The following is a 22,224-nucleotide window of genomic DNA, read 5'->3' as shown; positions in this document are numbered from 1 at the left end:
GCCTTGTGATTAAATTGCGATTGAAAAAAAAACAATTAGTACTGTACTTGTATCAAATGATGTAAGTACAGTATTAATTTTTTTTTTGACTTCAGGCATGGACAGCCGGTTGTGATGGAAGGATTTAATAAGCAAATTGATTGCAGCCTTTTGAACAGGAAGAAAAAAAGCGAGTTGTAGTATACAAAGGAATACAACATGGCAGGGGAGAGTTTAAACATTTTTAAAGCAAAACCACCAGTTGAACACGTGGACATGGGCGGGGGAGGGAAGAACATGTTTACACGGGCGGGAAGAACACGTGGGCACCGGCGATAATAACACGAGATAAGGTAATTATTATTATTATTTTTCCTTTTTTTTGGATTTAAGACATCAAACAAAGGGTAAGAGCTTCGGGAAAAAGTAGGGGGTGAAAAGAAAATCCAGTGAGAGATTGAACGTGAATAACAAAAGACCATACGACGGGACTGGGCAGGCCTCGAGGTTAACCAGGCCCCAAAAGCACAAACGACCAACCAGACTGACTAATACACAATTGTGACTGACTAATACACAATTGTGCACGAAATGCAAAAACGATCGAACCAGAAACACAGTAGACACAAACGCAGCAAAATAAAATACTTAACTTTGAGAAAAAAACAACAACTTGACTTTGATCGACGTTGACGAGCTCAGACGCACAACCTCACCCGAGGAACCGGAAACGGAAGTCCTTCACGGTTCGTGAATGACTTGGGTAAAAAAGATGGCGAATGGCAAACGATGATCCAATAAATTCCACATTCCTGTGCCACCTTTAGTCAAACGTCAGGCATTGACAGCAGGTTCGTTCGGGAAGGACTTGGACAAACAAGCGTTACGCCTAGGTCCCCCGTTGGTGAAGTGATGTGAGTTGACAAAGTGGAAGACGCAAGGCGGCCATCTTGGATTTTGACGTGCCGACCCAATTTTCAATAGCGTTCTTCCTTATGCATAGATACACCCACACACCAGATTAGAAGTTAGTAGTTCGTTTATTTTTCAAGATATTGTGCTCACAAGGTTCAGACATATATATGGTGGCGGCCATCTAGGATTTTGACATTGCGACCCAAGTTTCAATAACGTTCTTCCTTATGCCTAGATACATCCACACACCTGATTAGAAGTTGGTACTTCGCTTATTTTTCAAGATATTCCGCTCACAAGGTTCAGACATACATGGCGGTGGCCATCTTGGATTTTGACGTGGCGATCCAATTTTCAATAGCGTTCTTCCTTATGGCTAGATACACCCACACAGCAGATTAGAAGTTGGTACTTCGCTTATTAGTCCCCTACCGGTGTACACCGGAGGGGACTATAGGTTTGCACGCCGTCCCTCCGTCCGTCAGTACGTCAGTCCGTCACGCAAAGAACAGTGTTCCGGACTTTTTTTTCTAAACGCTTAATGCTGATGATTTAAAACTTGGCACAACGTTTCCTCATGATAAGTTACAGATTAGGTTCGAACTTCACGACGTTTCGATCATTTTTGACAAAGTCATGGCACTTTGAACTTTGGAAAATCTGATAATTCTGATGATCCTTAACTCAGTGCCATTTTAAGTTTTAACTTCTTTTAAAAAGATTTTCTCTGCAATAATAGGACCGATTGAGATCAAATTTTCACCATAGGAGGGACTCGGTCTGTAGAATATTTAATGGTAATTATGACGTCACAGGTCACGTGGTTTGGGCGCCATATTGTTTTTCGTGAAAACGCGAAAACCCCTTTTTCTCTGCAACGGCTGAACAGATCGAGGCCAAGCTTTGCAGGCAGAATCGCATACCCATGACAAACAAAAAAGTCAGCGAGCGTGACATCATGCGTCACATGGTTTCAGAGTTATGACGTTTTTAAGCATGAACCTTTAAAACCGAGCCCCTCCCTCATTTTTGATCCAATCGAGGGGAAACTTCACAGATCTGTTCCGCATGTCAGTCTACTAAAATGTCCTTTTGGAATTTGCGATAGCTCACGTGGTTTGGCAGATATCGTTAATTAAACGAAAATATTCTTTTTAAATGGATATCTCTTGAATCGCTTTATTGATCGACGTGAAACTTCATATCATAGTAGATGTCATGAAGAGTAACAAGTGTGCAAAATTTCAAGATGATTGGATGTACGGTCTGGAAGCTAGAAGTTGTTATTGCGTGATAAAGAAGAGGCGTCAAGTGTGCGGATTTAATTCTTTATCACATGTACAGGCTGAAAGCATCGTTGGACATGACCTGTCGCGGTCATTTTAACCTCAAATAAAATTCTAATTTAAGATTTGTCAATCGCTGAAGGAAATTAACAAACAAATAAAACAGATTTGGTCAAATTCTGACTTTTTTTAACTCGATCGCATTTGACAGAGTTGTGACAAGCTGAGGAAGAAGAAACCTCGCATTGGCTTCTCCAATGTGCCATAAAAAAATGGATATCTCTTGAATCACGAGTACCTCAGACCGTGAGTTGGTAATAATTTATATAATTCACACAGTGCAATACGTGCAGGCCGCTCCACGGAGTGACCTTGCGGGCTTATCAACGAGGCGAGGCGTGACACACGTGTCTCAGCATACCTCAGATCAAGTTTGAAAACCAGCATCAACCGTGCATAAATTTGCATATTCGATCATTTTTGACAAAGTTATGGCACTTTGAACTTTGGTAGGGGACATGTATTGCAGCGCAATACTCAGAATGCTTGTTTTTCAAGATATTCCGCTCACAAGGTTCAGACATACATGGCGGCGGCCATCTTGGATTTTGACGTGGCGACCCAATTTTCAATAGCGTTCTTCCTTATGCCAAAATACACCGACACATCAGATTAGAAGTTGGTACTTCGCTTATTTTTCAAGATATTCCGCTCACAAGGTTCAGACATACATGGCGGCGGCCATCTTGGATTTTGACGTGGCGACCTAATTTTCAATAGGGTTCTTCCATATGCCTAGTTGCACCCACACCAAATTAGAATTCGGTCCTTCGCTTACGCACGGAGGCACGCACGCACACACGGACGGAGGGGAAAACCATAGTCCCCTTTCGCTCCGCGGTGCGACTGGGGACAAAAAAAACGGACCAGGTCTGAATGTTGCTATATCCAGTCAATGGCGAAACGTCAAATGGGGAATCCGTGAATGTCACTGATTGAAACCCTTATGTCATTTCCTCACTCTGTTTTAAACTCAATATCTCTATATTTTCATTCCAAACAACATCATTCATCATTCAAATCACAAATTAATACCATAGTATTAATATGCAACACAACAACAACAGACATTTAAAGGCCATTTTTCCCTGCTAGAGCGGGGGTTAGCCTTACGGTCCCCATGACAATCTTCTCCATTTTGCCCTATTTTCTGCATCTCCCCGTGTTAACCCCCTTGCCCACATTTCTTCTTCCACCAGCTTTCGCCAAGTCTTTCTCGGTCTTCCCCGTCCTCTACTTCCTTCTACATTCATTTCCATCACTCTTCTCAACCAGTCAGTTTCATCCTTCCTCAACACATGACCAAACCATCTCAAACTGTTTCTCTTCACAGCAACCATCACAGGCTCTATTCCCATAGTTCTTCTCACAACAATACTCCACACATCCACCGAACCATTCGCATTTCCACCCTTTCCAGCCTTCGTTGCTGCTCTACATTGAACTTCCGGTCCCTCGGGCGACGAGGCTTGCTTCGATCTCTCCACGGCATCGAAGTTTGAGTGTTTTCCCATTTGTGTCTTTGTCGGATTTCCGCTGGTTGTTTTGTTGTGTGTGTGTTGTTGTGTGTTTCTGTTTAGTTTTGGTTTTGTGGTTGTTGCGGATTTGTCTGTGATTGGTCGTTTTTTATTCGCGCCTCGTGCGCGGCCTGGTCTTTCCGGGCTCCTTTCCCCCCGTCGGTGTTTTGTGAGTGTAAGTTCTTTCCTTCATAGTATTTGCTTGTTTCTTTGATTTTCTTTTCTCCCCTCTGCCTCTCGCGGGCATCTTACCCTTTGTCCGGCGTTTTTTAAAAACAGGACAAACGGATAGACAAAGAATTCTATATTGATTCTTTCTCTCCTCCCGGACACGTGCTTGTTCGCTCTCCTCCTCGTCTCGACTTGTGCCCCGCCCCCTGTATCTCGTATTTCTTCCGCCTCTGCTCCTTCTTTCTCAAATCCACATTCTCGCTTGGAGACTTTTCCCAGATTGTTTTTCATGGTTTTCATGGTTTTGTTTGGATATTGGTGGAATATGCTTAAACCGCAGCCGTGATGCTAACCCCCCCCCCCCCCCCCCCCCCCCCCCAGAATTTCCATGTTTTAAACGTACCCTGGTTAGATTAGGAACACCGTATCCCCGTGTGTCGTAAGAGACGACTAAGTGGGTTGGCATCAGGAAGGGCATCCGGCCATAAAAACATTGCCTCAAAAAGAGAACCATGACAATTACAACTACATATGGGCAGGGTACAGCCCGAAGTGGAGATCGGTTTCTGAGGTTTGGGACATGGAATGTAGGGACAATGACAGGGAGATCAGGAGAAGTGGTGGAAGTATTGGTCAGAAGAAGAGTGGACATATGTTGTGTGCAAGAGACGAGATGGAAGGGAAGTGGTGTGAGAATGGTGAAGGGTAGGCAGGGACAGAAATACAAGTTTTTGTGGCAAGGGTGCCTGGAGGGCATGAATGGTGTTGGTGTCATGTTTTCTGAGGAGTTTGTAGACAGTGTGGTGAGTGTGACTAGAGTGAGTGATAGGTTGATGATGGTGAAAATGATGATTGGAAAGCTCTTGGTGAACGTCATCTTGGGATATGCTCCGCAGGTTGGTCGAAGCGATGAAGAGAAGGACAAGTTCTGGTGTGCGATAGAGAAGCTGATGGAAAACGTGAAAGATGAGGAAGTTGTTGTGGTGGGAGGAGATCTGAATGGACATGTGGGAAGGAGTATGAATGGTTTTGAGGGAGTTCATGGGGGTAACAGATATGGTGTGAGAAATGGAGAAGGTGAAAGGATTTTGGAGTTTGCTGATGGAGCTGATTTGTTGATTTGTCATACTCAGTTCCAGAAAGAGGATAATAAGCTTGTTACATACACGTCAGGTGGGTCGACAACAACCGTTGACTACCTGATGGTGCGTAGGCAAGATAGGGAGCACCTCCGGGACACAAAGGTGATCTGTTTCACAGCACCACTTGGTTGTCTGCGACATAAGGGTGAAAGGTGCGAGGAGAGCTCGGCGGGTGAAGTACCAACCGAGAATGAAGGTGTGGAGGTTGAAAGAGGTGACAGTAAGGGAGGCATTAAAAGAGAGGTTGAGTAGGGTAGAGGATGATGTGGTTGAGCTTGAAAGTGGTTGGATGTCAATGAAAGCTAGTCTGTTGGGAGCCGTTGGTGAGGTATGTGGATGGACAAAAGGACCACCAAGGCACTCGGAAACATGGTGGTGGGATGATGAAGTTGGAAAGAGGATTGACGAGAAGAGGAAGAAGTTCAAGGAGTGGCAGAAGGCGAAGGGTACGGGAGCAGAAACAGCAGAGCATGAAAGTTATAAGGCAGCCAGGAAGGCTGCAAAGAAAGAGGTAGCAACGGCGCAGAAGGCATGTAGGAAAATGTACAGAGAACGCTTGGATTCGGAAGAGGGTCAGAAAGCAGTATTCAGGATTGCAAAGCAGATAGCAAAAGAGAGGTGTGATGTGATGGGGGTGAGTTGCTTGAAGGATGAAGTGGGACAAATCGTTGTCGACCCAGATGGAATTAAAGGAAGATGGAAAAGATATATGGAAATGCTGTTGAATACAGAGAATGAATGGGATGGCAACATAGAGAGTGACCCAGTTTTAGGACCGGCAGAGAGGATAACTGAGAAGGAAGTTGAGGAAGCGATAAAAGCAATGAAGAGTGGAAAAGCGGGAGGGCCGACGGGAGTTGTGGGAGATATGTTGAAGGCAGCAGGAAGTTGGGGTGTGAAGAGAATGACAGAGATCTGTAATCTGGTGGTGAAAGAAGGCCGCATTCCAGTGGATTGGGAACTGAGTACCCTCGTCCCTCTATACAAGGGGAAAGGTGACCCTCTGGAGTGTGGCTCGTACCGAGCGATAAAGTTATTGGAGCATGGAATGAAGGTATTGGAAAGGGTGTTGGAGAGGAGGATAAGGAAGAAAGTGAAGATCGACGAAATGCAGTTTGGATTTATGCCAGGAAGAGGAACGACAGACGTGCTTTTCATTGTGAGGCAGTTGCAGGAGAAGTATATGGAGAAGAGGAAGAAGTTGTTTCTTGGGTTTGTTGATCTGGAGAAAGCTTTCGATAGGGTTTCACGCAAAGTATTGACATGGGCATTGAGGAAGTTAGGAGTGGAGGAATGGTTGATCAGAGTAGTGATGGCAATGTACAAAAGAGCGCGCACAGCTGTAAGGACGAAGGACGGGAACAGTGGTGAGATTGAGGTGAAGGTGGGAGTGCATCAGGGGTCGGTACTAAGTCCACTACTATTTGTAGCTGTGATGGAGCTGCTGGCTCGGAACGTAAAGGAGGTTTTACCGTGGGAGTTGTTGTATGCAGATGATCTGGTGTTGATTGCGGAAAGTATGGATGGACTGAAGGAAAAGATGAACAAGTGGAAGGAATGTATGGAGACAAAAGGTCTGAAGGTGAATTTCGGAAAGACGAAGGTGATGGCAAGTGGTAAAGCATGTGGTGAGGTGGAAAGAACTGGGAAGTGGCCCTGTGCTGTGTGTAGGAAGGGTGTCGGAGTGAACTCCATTCAATGTACAATGTGCGCTGAGTGGGTTCATCAAAAATGTAGTGGTCTGAGAGGGTCATTAACCAGTGTGGCAGCTACATTCAAAGTGTAAGGTGTGCACAGAGGGAGCTGCAGATGGAGGAAATGTTGAGTTGGATCTTGGAGACGGCGTGAAGCTGGAAGGTGTGAAAACATTTTGCTACCTCGGAGACATGCTGAATGGAGAAGGTGGATCAGACTCGGCAACGGTTGCTGGAGTGAGATGTGCATGGAAGAAGTTTCGGGAACTGAGTGGCGTGCTGATGATGAGGGGAGTGACGTTGAAGCTGAAGGGAAAGGTGTATGCTGCATGTGTGAGAAGTGTTATGATTTATGGGAGCGAGACATGGGTAATGAACGTAGAGCAGCAACGAAGGTTGGAAAGGGTGGAAAAGGGTGGAAATGCGAATGGTTCGACGGATGTGCGGAGTATTGTTGAGAGAGAGGAAGACAAATGATGAATTGCGAAAGATGATGGGAATAGAGCCTGTGATTGTTGTGAAGAGGAACAGGTTGAGATGGTTTGGTCATGTGTTGAGGAAGGATGAAAGTGACTGGTTGAGAAGAGTATATATATAACCACCTTTAGAGGCCATTTTTCCCCGCAAAGCGGGGGTTGGCCTTTTTCGGGAACCGTGGTTGTTGTTGTTTTTCGGTCCCCTTTTTGAAGCAATGTTTTACGGCCGGATGCCCTTCCTGACGCCAACCCTTTTTGCCGCCTTTAACGACAAACAGGGAATTACCAGTGAACTGGTACTCAATTAGCCGACCTCGGAAGGATGACAGGCTGAGTCAACCCCCCTGGCGTTAATTCAGCAATCGACCGGGATTCGAACCCAGGATCCTTGGATCCTAAGCCGGCACCCTAGCCGCTAGCCCAACACCAGGGTTGAGAAGATGTTCGGTTGAGAAGAGTGATGGAAATGAATGTAGAAGGAAGTAGAGGACGGGGAAGACCAAGAAAGACTTGGTTAAAGATGGTGGAAGAAGAAATGCGGGCAAGGGGGTTAACAAGGAGAGATGCAGAAAATAGGGCAAAATGGAGAAGATTGTCATGGGGGCCGCAAGGGTAACCCCCGCTCTAGTAGGGAAAATGGCCTTTAAAATGCATGTTGTGTTGTTGTTGCTGCTCTACATTCATTACCCATGTCTCGCTCCCATAAATCATTACACTTCTCACACATGCAGCATACACCTTTCCCTTCAGCTTCAACGACACTCCCCTCCTCGTCAGCATGCCACTCAGTTCCCGAAACTTCTTCCATGCACATCTCACTCTAGCAACCGTTGCCGAGTCTGATCCACCTTCTCCATTCAACATGTTTCCTAGGTAGCAAAATGTTTTCACACCTTCCAGCTGCATTCCGTCTCCAAGATCCAACTCAACATTTCCTCCATCTGCAGCTCCCTCTGTACACCTTACACTTTATTGTAGCTGCCACACTGGTTAATGACCCTATCAGACCACTTCATTTTTGATGAACCCACTCTGCGCACATTGTACATTGAATGGAGTTCACTCCGACACCCTTCCTGCACACAGCACAGGGCCACTTCCCAGTTCTTTCCACCTCACCACATGCTTTACCACGTGCCATCACCTTCGTCTTTCCGATATTCACCTTCAAACCTTTTGTCTCCATACATTCCTTCCACTTGTTCATCTTCTCCTTCAGTCCATCCATACTTTCCGCAATCAACACCAGATCATCTGCATACAACAACTCCCACGGTAAACCCTCCTTTACATTCCGAGCCAGCACCTCCATCACAGCTACAAATAGTAGTGGACTTAGTACTGACCCCTGATGCACTCCCACCTTCACCTCAAACTCACCACTGTTCCCGTCCTTCGTCCTTACAGCACTTACCTTAATATTTACCTTAATACCATAATATTAATTTATTAATACCTTTATTAAGGTTTCCTTCATACCATAGTATTAATATATCAAAATATAAAGTTAAATCACGATTGTATTGAGATATCAAACCAGCGAAACATCATTATCTGTTCACTTCCCCGGATTTGGGAGCAAGGTCCATGTCAATTTCATTTCCAAATCATAATTTTATTGAGGAATTTCTGAAACCATCCCAAAACGTTCCACAGAAGGTTATTATATTTCCTTTTAGTAAAATATGCAACTATAATTGTCAGTAAATGCATCACCCAAGATAAGTCATGGCTGATAGACAGTAAGGCCTATACGTTCAAGAGAGTGAACCTCTTAGAATGGCTGGCCATGGAAATTGTTTTTGCTTAATTTGTTGATCTTTCTAACTTCTAGAACGTCGCGGTTCGACTCCCATTTTCAAGAATTGAAAGATGTGATCAATTTGTCAGTCCCCGTGACAATGTTATATTGATTCCAGATCAGCAACGAGTGGCACAGCTGCTGTTTGTCTGTTAGTGGGATGGGTACTGTACAACACAATGTGGAATTATCTGCAAAATGGAAGAGAGGAATTACCAAAGCATTACAGAGACTTGGAGGCAAACACTGAGTTGAGACATATTTTGTATTTCTTGAGGTGGTGTCAGAGTTGAGTGTGGGATTGAGGAGTATACACTACTAAAGACTGACTTGACAAGGCACCATGCGGATTTTAGGAAGAAGACTACATGGAGATTCAGCCTTGATATTACCACATGTGCCCGAATCATTTTTATTACCTCCGCCACATAGGGTGAATGAAGGTTATGTTTTCATTACCTCCGCCCCCACAGGTGAATGAAGGTTATGTTTTCATTACCTCCGCCCCCACAGGTGGATGGAGGTTATGTTTTCACCCCTGTCTGTCTGTCCGTTTGGCTGTCTGTCCGTTTTGAACAAAATATCTCAAAGTTGTGGACGGATTCGGATGACATTTGGCAGAGATGTAGCGGATGTGACAAGGACGAAATGATTACATTTTGGTGAATATCCGGATTTGGATCCGGCTGCTAGAATTTTTGCAGTGATTCTTCACCATTGGGAGATAGGGCCAAAAACTATACATAGCAGGATATCTCAAAAAGTTTTGGATGGATTTGGACGAAATTTGTTGGACAGGTTGTGTTTGTGACGAGGAAAAATCGATTCATTTTTGGTGAAGATCCGGATCCGGATCCAGCTTGTAGAATTTTTAAAGTGATTCTTCACCATTGAGTGATATGGCCAACCAGGTGGAGGTATGCTCTCTACTGAGTGCCGTTCTAGTTTTTATTGGGATAGGGATACTGTATGACGAGTCCCAAGTTCTGCAAAATGAAGACAGACAGTGGACGGTTGCAAGATTGGTTGGAAGAATTAAGAAAAGTTAGTGTATGAATGCGATGAGACTTGGAAATTGCAAGCGATCCTTAAGGGTAACGGAAGGTAATAGAGAAGCGGTATTGAAGCGAGCGATTTGGAAGGGATGTAAAGGGAGGTGAACTTGCTGTGATGGTGACACCCTGCAGGACTAAAAACAACACCTGACAAAGGGCTGGTGAGCTCCCTTTGAGAGCCGACTGTCATCCAATAAGATGGTGTCTCCTAAAAATACACCCATCTGGTTGAACCAGTTTGTGTCAGGAAGGGCATCCCACGGTTAAAAAAAAGCTCTAATACCAAATATGAATCTTGGATCCAGATGTTTTGGAAAGGCCAGTGTGTGTCCTTCAAGCGACACACAAAAGCAATGCCTCCCTACCTGTTGTGAGAAGTGGGAAAGGGCTGCCGCAAAATCCGCGGCTGCGGTTGAAGAGGCATGTTTAGGAAAATGAGGGCATCAGAGTTGGAACATGGAATGTTGGTACAATGATGGCAAGGTGAAAGAGTTGGTGGATACTATGATGATTTGACATTTTCTGTCAAGGTGAAAGTTGACATTTTGTGTGTACAAGAGATGAAATTGACTGTGAAGAGTACAAAAGAAATTGAAGGCTACAAATTATATTACGATGCAGGACAGAGAATGAAAGAGAAATGGAGTTGGTGGAGTGGAAAGGGAAAGTACTGGAAGTGAAAATAATTCGTGAGCGGTTGATGCCAGTGAAGTTGGTGGCAGAGAATTCACTGGTGAATATTGCTATGGACCCGGTGTTCAGCATGAGGGGAATCCCCTGAAACTCTTCCTGACATCCGGCCCTGCCGGCCGACGTGCCACGGATAACTATGCGGCCCGTCGGGTTGGAACTAACCACAAACGTCCATCAGAAGGCCGAAAATCTCCCAGGGTCCCCGTCTACTGTTTACGGCGGGGCGACTGGCCCAACTAACCGAGGATTGTGCACACATAGCACACTTGGATTACTGCTGAGTGAAACAGAAGTACAGTGCTGACTATCCACTACCGAAGCGCAACAGTGGGGCAGAATTCCTAGCTATCCACTACGTACACATCATGTCGGATCAATGAAAGAGAGGACGAGAGCGAAGCAGATGAAAAATGCACAACTATTATTTATTGCAAAGCAATGGTGCAAAGCGTGTTATTTACAGCTCTTTATTCACCAGGCAAAATCAAAGGCAAAAGGCATGTATTTACAGCAAAACAAACCAAGTCAATATAGTGTAGCAGCATAGCAAACCTGTTGTGCATTTTGTGATACAAGCACCAAATTTGGCACAAATGTACATTAATATGTTGCGAACATTTTCAGATATTGGGCCACTTGAAATTCCGTAATTTTTATTTTCAAATTTTTTCAAATTTCGTAATTTCAAATTTTTCGGGTGACACCGTCACAATTTCGGTCTTCGAGGCCGGCCGATATAGTGGGGCGGCTTAGCCCAAATATTCAAAAGAATTGTGCATTTTGTGATACAAGCACCAAATTTGGCACAAATGTACATTAATATGTTGCGAACATTGTGTGGTCAGCAATGAAGACGAGAGTGAATTACATGTATGCAAAAGACCTTGTGAACCAGTGAAGCAAATACACGGGTAAGCATGAATTAAATCTAGGGCATGATATAATTTCCATGATGTTTACCTCTACACTCAATGGTGGAAGGAGGTAATGTTTTGATCCCAGCTTGTCTGTATGTCTGTTTGTCTGTTAGTCCACAAAATTCCAGACAAAGCTTGTAGTAGTGGTAGTTGTAGTGGTAGTGGTGATAACAGAAATTGTTATATAGAACTGAACTTATATTATTATTATATGCAGAAAATAACTTCATTTCTATATGCCCTGCAGTGGACAGGTTAATTGGTTTATGCACTGAAGGGGTCACCCTGGTGTGCACTGCTGTGTTCTGCCTCACTGAGTTGTTCAGGTATGATGTACTCAGCACAAGCTTCCGGTCGGCCCGGAGGTGGGGGTGCGGGGCCTGTCACGGAACGTCAAAACAAACGGCCTGCCGGGGCCGCCCAAAAGTCGGGCGTGAGGGGCGCGTCCACTAATGGAACGCCTCTCGCTTCCCAGATCGAGGGCCACGTGGTCAGGAGAACCTCGTCCCTTCCGGTCACACTTTGCCTATCGGCCGGCCTCGAAGACCGAAATTGTGATGGTGTCACCCGAAAAATTTGAAATTACGAAATTTGAAAAAATTTGAAAAAAAAAATTACGGCATTTCAAGTGGCCCAATATCTGAAAATGTTCGCAACATATTAATGTACATTTGTGCCAAATTTGGTGCTTGTATCACAAAATGCACAATTCTTTTGAATATTTGGGCTAAGCCGCCCCACTAATAGGTACAAAAGAGCAGACTTATCCTAAGTGAGTTTTCTTATACACCTGAACACAATCGACGATATGAGGTACCTGCGTTCATTCTGTGAAGAAGAAGATAGGAAAGAATAGGAGAATGAGGCAGTTTGGAGTATGTGAAGGAGTCCAGGTTCACTTTGCACACATAGCTCATCCTGGACCCAACATGATCCAGAGTGGTTCGTTCCGGTTCGCAGATCTTCGAGCAGGCACTGACGTACTCACACCGAGGCTGCACTCCATTGCTACAACCGCTCAACACAGGCCACCATAGCCGCACACCACCGCTACAGTGCTCATCATAGCTCACCACAGCTCACCACCACACTGAACCAAGCAGTGCCCTGGGATTGATAATTGCCACGCAGTGCGTGGCTTCCAAGCCAGCACAGTCCATGTGAAAGCATCTTCCGATCTGAGCTGTTTTTTTCACATTGGTGCACATCAGTGGGGTTCTTCCGATTTAATAGGCTTTTCTCAATTTCCTCTCCAACTCATTCCACTTCAAAAAAAAGAAATTCAATATCTTATACGTCTCCCTCACTACATGGTCTAAATTCACATTCATTCCATCCCTCCTCCATCGTTCTGAATCGGATTGCTAACTTGAAAATCACAACAAACCCAATTTGTTTTCAATGTTCATCTTTCATTAATCATCCACTTTCTAAACTCCCCTCTTGCCCCTCCCATCCAAATCCCTCCCCTTGCACCTACACTCCTAAACTCCCCCCTTGCCCCTCCACTCTTAAACCACCCCCTTGCCCCTCCACTCCTGAACTCCCCCCTTGCCCTTCCCCTCCTAAACTCCCCCCTTGCCCCTCCACTCTTAAACCACACCCTTGCCCTCCACTCCTGAACTCCCCCCTTGCCCTTCCCCTCCTAAACTCCCCCCTTGCCCCTCCCCTCCAAATCCCCCCCCTTGCCCCTCCACTCCTGAACTCCCCCCTTGCCCCTCCCCTCCAAATCCCCCCCCTCGCCCCTACACTCCTAAACTCCCCCCTTGCCCCTCCACTTCTAAACTTCCCCCTTGCCCCTCCCCTCCTAAACTCCCCCCTCACTCCTCCCCTTCAAAACTCCCCCCCAACCCCTCCCATTCAAATCTCCCCCCATACCATTCCTCTCCAATTCTCCCTCCTCCCCACTTCGTCTCCCTTCTATCTCATACCTCCACCCCCCCCAACCTTCTACTTTCCTCTGCCCCCCCCCCCCTCAAACAACCCCTCACTGTGCCTCATCCCTTCACCATCAAACCTTTCATCCTCCTCATCCTTCCCTTTCTTGGAACTCTTCTGCAATCTCTGACACACTATCAACTGCTCTCCCTACCTCCCCCTCTCATCCTTCATCTTACCCGACTCCTCCCCTCCCCTGTCCTGTACCCGATGCTCCCCCTCTCTCTTCATTAACGGTATGGACCTCAAACATCCGGGGCCTTCGCTCAAACATGACTGATCTCTCCATACAGGTTGCTTCTGACAATCCAGACTTGATCTGCTTAACAGAGACTTTCCTCCTTCAAGATGTCTCTGTTTCCTTAATATCTCTTCCTGGTTACTCCCTCCTCCGGTATGATAGACCTGAGCCTCGGCCTGGTGGTGGGGTGGCTATCTTTATCAAAAACTCTCTTCCTCACTCTCCTTGCACTGCCCTCTCTCCTCCTCACCCCCAGGAGTACCTCTGGCTACGGCTTCCTCTCCGCTCCCACCTTTTGTTCATATGTGTTCTGTACCGTCCCCCAAACGACTCCATCTACATTTCACTGTCTGACAACATGGACCAACTTCTATCCACTCATCCCAACTCTCTCTTCCTCATATGTGGTGACTTCAACTGTCATCATGCCACCTGGTTGGGTGTGGGTTCCTCTCTCACCAGTCATGGCACCTCAGCAAAGGACTTCTGTGACTCACTGGGATTGACACAATCTGTCAATTTCCCGACCCGGATCTCAGCCAATGGAGTATCTTCTCTTCTAGACTTGGTTATGACAAACTTCCCTGCTAATGTCTGCTGCTCTTCTTCTGCTCCAATCAGTTCTTCTGATCATGTGCTTGTCAAAGTGGACATCTCTCTGGCCATTCTCAGAGAGCCTCCTCAGCGTCGACGAGTCTGGCATTTCACTCAGGCCGACTGGGACGGTCTTCAAGCAGCCATCAATCGTCTGAATTGGTCTCCCATCTCCACTGCCTCTGACATCAATTCTTCCTGGGAATTCTTCCAAAGCAAACTGATCTCTCTCATGCACAGATTTATCCCATCTCGCCTTCAGTTGTCTTACCCTTCCTCCCGTCCATGGTACACTGAATCTTGTGGTGAGGCAGTTGCCCTGAAACAACTTGCCTTTGCCTCTTGGAAGGCTAATCCAACTGAAGGCAATCTCAGTTCCTTCCACCAAGCTCGGAACAAGTGTGTGTCTACCCTCAGGAGTGCCAGGAAGCACTATCTCTCCTCACTCAAGAATGAACTCTCAAACCTGTCTCCTTCCTCCAAATCCTGGTGGCGTCTGGTCAAATCCGTTTCTGGTGTTTGTTCCCCCTCCATCCCCTCCCTTACCTCAAATGGCCACACAGTTGACATCGCACGTGACAAAGCCGAATGCCTCAACTCTGTGTTTGCCTCAAAATCCTTAGTCCCAAACCCATCTCTCTCTGTTCCCACCTTTCCTAGTCGAACCCACCTGCTCCTGGACTCTGTGTCCTTCTCTCCTGACAAGGTGGAGGAGTTTTTGTCAAACCTCGACTCTGATTCTGCAACTGGACCAGACGGCATCAGCCCACGGGTCCTAAAATCCTGCTCTGCCGCTCTATCTCACCCTCTCTCTGTTCTTTTCACCCTATCTTTTGCTCAAGGTCATCTGCCAGCATCCTGGAAATCAGCCAACATTACCGCTTTACACAAAAAAGGTGCAAAAACAGATCCTTGCAACTACAGACCAATCAGCCTGCTCCCAATTATCAGCAAAGTCGTGGAATCCATCATTGCTTCGGATATGAAATCTTTCCTCTTCTCCAATGGCTTGATCTCTGATCATCAATTTGGTTTCAGACCAGGTCACTCTACTCTGGACATGCTGCTTCTGCTGTCTCAACAATGGATGGAGGTCCTCAATGCCAAACAGGAAATCACAGCTGTCTCCCTTGACATATCACGTGCCTTCGATACTGTCTGGCACCCAGCTCTGCTCACCAAACTCTCCTCCTATGGTATCCATGGAAATCTCCATGCATGGCTTGCGGACTTCCTCTCTGGTCGTAGTCAACGTGTGGCCCTGAATGGATTTCTCTCATCTCCCCTTCCTGTTCAGGCTGGAGTTCCCCAAGGCAGTGTGCTGGGCCCTGTGCTTTTTCTGGTCTTTATCAATGATCTCTCCGACTCTCTGGAAAATCCTCTCTATCCCTTTGCTGATGACTCCACTCTCTGCCGCTCCATTCCTCTTCCCTCAGATCGGCAGTCTGCAGCCTCCTCACTCTCTGAAGACCTGGACAAAATCACAGACTGGTCAAACAAGTGGAACATGTCTTTCAATCCTGACAAATCTCACACTCTTACTATGTCTCTCCGAAAAGATCGACTGGACAACCCTCCCATCTACTTTCTCAACAATCCTCTCCAAGAAGTTCTGTCGCTCAAGCTTTTGGGTCTCACTATCTGCCATGATCTTTCTTGGGAAAACCACATTTCCAAGCTGGCCTCCAAAGCCAGTCGCCGACTGGGCATCCTCCGTCGTGCGAAGTCCTTCCTAGGCACACCTGAGCTCCTCACCACATACAAGGCTTTCATCCGCAGCTCAATGGAATACTGTTCTCCCCTATGGGCTGGTGCTCCTGCCTCACACCTTGCTCGGCTTCACGCTGTTGAATCCAAAGCTTTCAGAATCATTGGAATCTCCCGCGATGAAGCTATCTCTGAGGGCCTTTCACTCACTCACCGCAGGCAGGTAGGTGGTCTTTCTGTCTTCTACCAACTCCTCTCCGGCCTTGCTCCCCCAGCTCTCTCTGTGCTCTGTCCCCCAAATATGCCTACAGGTCACACAAGATCTGCCAGCCACCCTCTGATGGTTAAACTGCCGAAATCTCGGCTCTCTGCTCACCTTCACTCTTTCATTCCTCTTTTCTCCCGCCTCTGGAACAAACTCCCACACTCACTTCAATCACACTCCTCCCTCCAGGTCTTTAAAACAGCTGTTCACCACCATCTCTTATCTTCTTATCATCTTATCACCATCTTATCATCTCTTATCAACCTCATCTCCATCTCATCTGCTCCATCATTTGAACACCTGGCTTTTAAACTCTCTGGTCACACACAGTCATGGCTGTTGTCTACCGCCCTCCCAAACCACACCCATCATTCCTGTCTGACTTCTCCTACTTTCTGACCCAGCTATGTTCCCTCTCCCCATCAATCCTCCTCCTTGGTGATTTCAATATCCACATGGACTCCACTGACTCCACACTAACCACTGACTTCACTGATTTACTCACCTGCTTTAACCCCACTCAACATGTCAACTTTCCTACCCATAACCGTGGTCACATTTTGGACCTTGTCTGCTCTACTGGACTAATTTTGCACCATCTCTCTGGCTCCGACCTCACTCTCTCTGACCACCTAGCCATCACTCTGACCATCAACATCCCCACCCCAGCACCAAGGCATTATCGCACTATCAACTTCCGTAAGCTAAACGCTCTTTCACCTACCTCATTCTCATCGACCCTCTCTGAAAAAATGTCCACTTCTCCCTTCGTTGACCTCCACAGCCCTTCTGACCTCACTGACTACTACAACCACACTCTCTCCTCCTGCCTTGACCAACTTGCGCCTATAAAAACCAAAACAGTTTCTTTCACCCATTCTGCTCCCTGGTTTACCCCTGAACTCCGCCTGATGAAAACTCGTGCTCGCCAACTTGAAAGACTCCGCAATAAAACAGGTCTCACAGTTCACTCCCAGGCCTACAAGGACCACATACAACACTATAAAGATGCCCTCTCCCGCGCCCGCTCCGCCTACTACTCTCAAATTATCCACTCTGGCTCCGGAAACCCAAAAGCACTCTTCTCTACAATAAACAAACTCCTCAGCCCCCTGAACACCACCACCCAGTCATTCACAATAGACAACTGCATCTCCTTCCTTTCATTCTTCCAACGCAAAATTGAAAACATCTACAACAGCTTGACCACCGCCGCACCCGCTCCCCCTCAAACCACCTGCCCCCCCTTATCCTGCCATCCCCTGTCTCAATTCTCCCCAGTCTCCCCTACTGACCTCTCTGAACTCATCGGAATGAAAACTGCCACCTGCACTCTTGACCCCATCCCCTCCAGCTTTGTCAAGGCCTCCCTTCCTGCTCTCTCTCCACTTATCATTGCAACAATAAACTCCTCCCTGTCTACAGGCATCGTCCCACCATCCCTCAAAATTGCTGCTGTTACCCCCATTCTGAAAAAACCTGGACTAAACCCTGACACCCTAAATAACTTCAGACCCATCTCCAACCTACCCTTTCTGTCAAAGGTTTTGGAACGCGCTGTAGCCACTCAACTCAAACATCACCTCTCTGCCAATAACCTGTATGAAACATTCCAATCCGGATTCCGCTCCAACCACAGTACTGAAACTGCTCTCCTCAAAATCACCAACGACCTTCTCCTCTCCTCTGACGCTGGCAACCTCAACATTCTCATCCTCCTCGACCTCAGCGCCGCCTTTGACACCATCGATCACACCATCCTCCTCACCCGACTTGAAACCACCTTTAACATTACCGGCACTGCCCTCTCTTGGATTAAATCATACCTCTCTGACAGACGTCAGTTCATCTCCATCAATAACTGCAAATCCCCCACTGCTCCCCTCCCCCAAGGTGTCCCCCAAGGTTCAGTTCTTGGCCCCCTCCTCTTCATCCTTTACCTGTCCCCCCTCGGTCACTTAATCCGCCGTCATGGTCTCCAATTCCACTGCTTCGCCGATGACATCCAGCTTTTCATCTCCACCAAGTCCATCTCCACCGCCACCCACTCTATCCTGACAAACTGCATCACTGAAATAAAATCCTGGCTTCAAATCAACTTCCTCAAACTTAACTGTGATAAATCTGAAATAATCATCATTGGCCCAAAAACGCTCACCAAGTCCACCCATAACTTTGCCCTCAACATCGACGGTTTCCCAGTATCCACCTCCCCTCACATCCGGAATCTTGGCATCATCTTTGACCAAACCCTCTCCTTCGACAAATACACTAAACAGATCACAAAGACAGCCTTCTTTCACCTGAAAAACATCGCCCGTCTCCGTCCATCCCTCTCCTCCGTGGCTGCAGAAACCCTCATCCACGCCTTCATCACTTCCCGTCTGGACTACTGCAATAGCCTCCTTTATGGTTCACCCTCAACAATCACCAATAAACTCCAATACATTCAGAACTCCGCTGCCCGTCTACTCACCCATTCCCGGACCCGTGACCACATCACCCCCGTCCTTTACAAGCTTCACTGGCTCCCCATCCCCCAGAGAATCCAGTACAAAATCCTCCTCTTGACCTACAAAGCCCTCCATAACCTGGCCCCATCCTACCTGGCTGACCTCCTCTCCAGACACACTCCCACCCGCAACCTCCGCTCTGCTGGTACCAACCTCCTGACCCCCCCCATCCGGACCAAATTTAGATCCTGGGGGGACAGGGCCTTCTCCATCGCTGCTCCCACCCTCTGGAACTCACTACCTCACACCATCAGAGACTCCTCCTCACTCACCACATTCAAAACATCACTCAAGACCTACCTGTTCAACACTGCATTCAACATTTAACCCACAGCATCTAACCCCTGACTATCTCCTCTCCTTCTCTCTCCTTTGTGCTTTGAATATTTCCCTATTGATTCTTCTTTTTTGCAATTGTTTTTATGTTTTGCTATGCATTATGTTTTGCACTCTGTCAAAGCGTCTTTGGGCTTCCTGAAAAGCGCTATATAAAATAAATGCATTATTATTATTATTATTATCTTCCCCCATCCAAAACCTTGATCTTTTCTACCCCCACTAATTCACCCCAGATCCACCTTGTTTGAAATTCCAACTTCTTTCCTGGATCTCCTGGCAGTGTCCATATGTTTTATACCTCTCCCACCCCTCCCCCCCCCCCTTCCCAAGCCTCCCCCCCAAAGCCCTCTCCCTCCCACAGTTCTCTCGATGTCTCCATGTCTCTCGGTCCCTGCTCTCAAATGTTGTTTGTGTCCTTCCCCCTCTCTCCCCATCTTGTCTACCGCTCCCGATGTTATTTGTTTTGTGTGTCTGTTTGTCTTTCTGTGTGATTAATGTTCGCTCTTTCACGAGCCTCGATCTTGTATACAAAAAAAACAAAAACAAAAATCCAACAGGGGGTGGTTCCCACTATGCAGCTGTGGAAATTCCTAGCGTCGCCCTCGCACCTCTGCTCCCACGTGAAGTGGCAAGAGAAAGCTCCCGCCCCCTTCTTTGCACTCAAAAACACTTTTGTACAGTTCACACCTGAGCGACTCGGCATCCTGGACAGTGCTTAAAAAGGCACCTAGGTTCCCTGCACAGCACCCGGCATGCTTGAAAGACGTGGCCTTCATGGTCCTTGCTTTTGGCATGTTTCATGGTCCACTGGAAAGACATTTGGGAGAACAAAGGAGACATGGTGTTGGAATGAGGAAGCACAAGATGTGGTAAAAAAGAAGAAGATTGCATATAAAGAAATGAAAACTGTAGAATTAGAAGACCAATCAATAGAGCTGTATAAGACTTTTTTTCTTTTTTTTGTATGCAGAATCGAGGCACGTGTAAGAACTAACAGATTGAACATGAAAACATGCACAGATACACAGAACATGCAATGAAGGGAGTGGGAGACAAGAGGGGGAGAGAGGGAAGCACACAATACTATAAATAATGATAAATGACTATAAATGGTGAGGCAAGCAAAGCAGAAGTGAAGGCAAGATGGAAGCAGCACAAGAAAGGTATGATGATTTGGAAACACCAGAGGGTGAGAAAATTGATCTACAGAATCTCAAGAGTGAGGCAGAAGCAAAAGCAGGACTTGGGGGGGGGGGGGGGGGGGAGTGTGTGCACTAAAAGATTATGCTGGTGAGACTACATGGAGAAGGTGGAAAGAGTACTGTACTTTGAAGTACGGTATTACCAAATGTGGAAAATGAGAGTCCCTGATGGAGGCACGCAAAACTTATGGAACTGTGAAAGAGGTTTGTGAGGAGGAGATTAGAAAAACACTTTCAAGACGAGATAAAAAGAGGAAAAGCCTGTGGACCATTGAAGGTTGCGGTTGAGTTAGTGAAGGCGTGAGAAACCGAGGGAGTTAAGTTGATTAAGAAATTGTGGAGTGAGGAGCAGATACCAGATACTTGGAGGAAGAGCATAATGATACCAATTTTCAAAAAGAAAGGGGACATCTTCAACTGTAGAAATTTTAGGGGTATGTATTAAAGTGATGGTGCATGCTGTGAAGATACTGGATCGAATTGTAGAACTAAGGCTAAGGGACATAGGTGACATGCAAGGAAGGGGAACAGTGGATGCAATTTTCATCATGAGACAGATACAATTGATTGGACATGATTTAGAAAGAAACACACCTTTATATATAAGGTCCCACAGTTAACAGTGCATGTCAGAGCAGAAACCCGACCATTAATTCCAAGGAACTGTCCGTAGAACTCTTGAGATATAATTGTGAGGAGGTATAGATCTGGGGAAGGGTATAAAACAATTTCTAGAGTGTTGAAAGTTCCAAAGAGCACAGTGAGCTCCATGATTAGGAATTGCAAAGAATATTAAACTACCCAGACCCTTCCTAGAGCTGGCCGCGTGACCAAAGTGAGCAACCACGCAAGAAGGACCTTGATCAGGGACGTAACCAAGAACCCAATGACCACTGACAGAACTACAGAGTTCATTGGCTGAGAGGGGAGAACCTGCCGGAGGAATGTCAACAATCTCTGCAGCACTTCACAAAACTTGGCTTTATGGGAGAGTGGACCGACGGAAGCCACTCCTGAAGCCCCTGTCACACCTTGACGATTTAGCCAGCGTATGCCGACGTATCAAAATTTATCTAAAACGCTGGCGTTCGCTGAACTATCGATGTTTTTTTTTCAGTTTTGGGCGTATAATAGCGTATTCATAACGAGTTGGACGTATGCATAACGTATTAGTAATGTACACAGAACGTTTCGATAACTTATAGATAACCTATACCAATGAATGCTTAGCGTGTTGTCGGCGTTCACAACTTATGCCCAACGATAGTCTAACTTATGCATAGCGCGCGGCAGCGTATCGCCGACGATCACGTGGCGTAGCCTATTAAAAGGCTGCCGCTCGACGATTCAAATCATAACCGCACTAGACATCGAAGTGTCAACATCACCGTCATGCCGAAGAAAACTTCGAACAATGCTGCCAAGAAGTCTCCTGGCCGTGGCCGTGGCCGTGGACGCGGACGCAAGGAGGATCCATCATCACCCACACCCTCCCCATCACGCTCACCCTCTGACGGAGAGGATGCTGGTTCCAACGCCTCTCGGGCATCGTCGGTGGCATCGATAGCTGTGTCCGTGGCCTCCACCTCCTCTCAGCCAACCCTTGCGAAGAAGACGGCCAAGAAGCACAGTTTTGTCTTGATGTCCAAGAGGAGCAGCTCATGTGCGATTTCCTTCGCGAGAACGCCATCCTCTGGGACATCAAGAAGACTGACTACC

General features: G+C 46.6%; 1 protein-coding gene across 8 annotated transcripts in view; it reads left to right on the top strand.

The window, feature by feature from the left end:
• LOC137421987 (casein kinase I) overlaps nt 1-22,224 on the top strand; it is an 87,346-nt gene that overhangs the window by 49,553 nt on the left and 15,569 nt on the right. The gene's annotated exons all lie outside the window — the stretch shown is intronic.

Source organism: Myxine glutinosa, chromosome 2 (genome assembly GCF_964187855.1).
Source record: "Myxine glutinosa chromosome 2, kmMyxGlut1.1, whole genome shotgun sequence".
NCBI classification, from domain to species: Eukaryota; Metazoa; Chordata; class Myxini; order Myxiniformes; family Myxinidae; genus Myxine; species Myxine glutinosa.
Note: the sequence above shows the minus strand (reverse complement) of the source record. Positions and strands in the feature narration are given on the sequence as shown.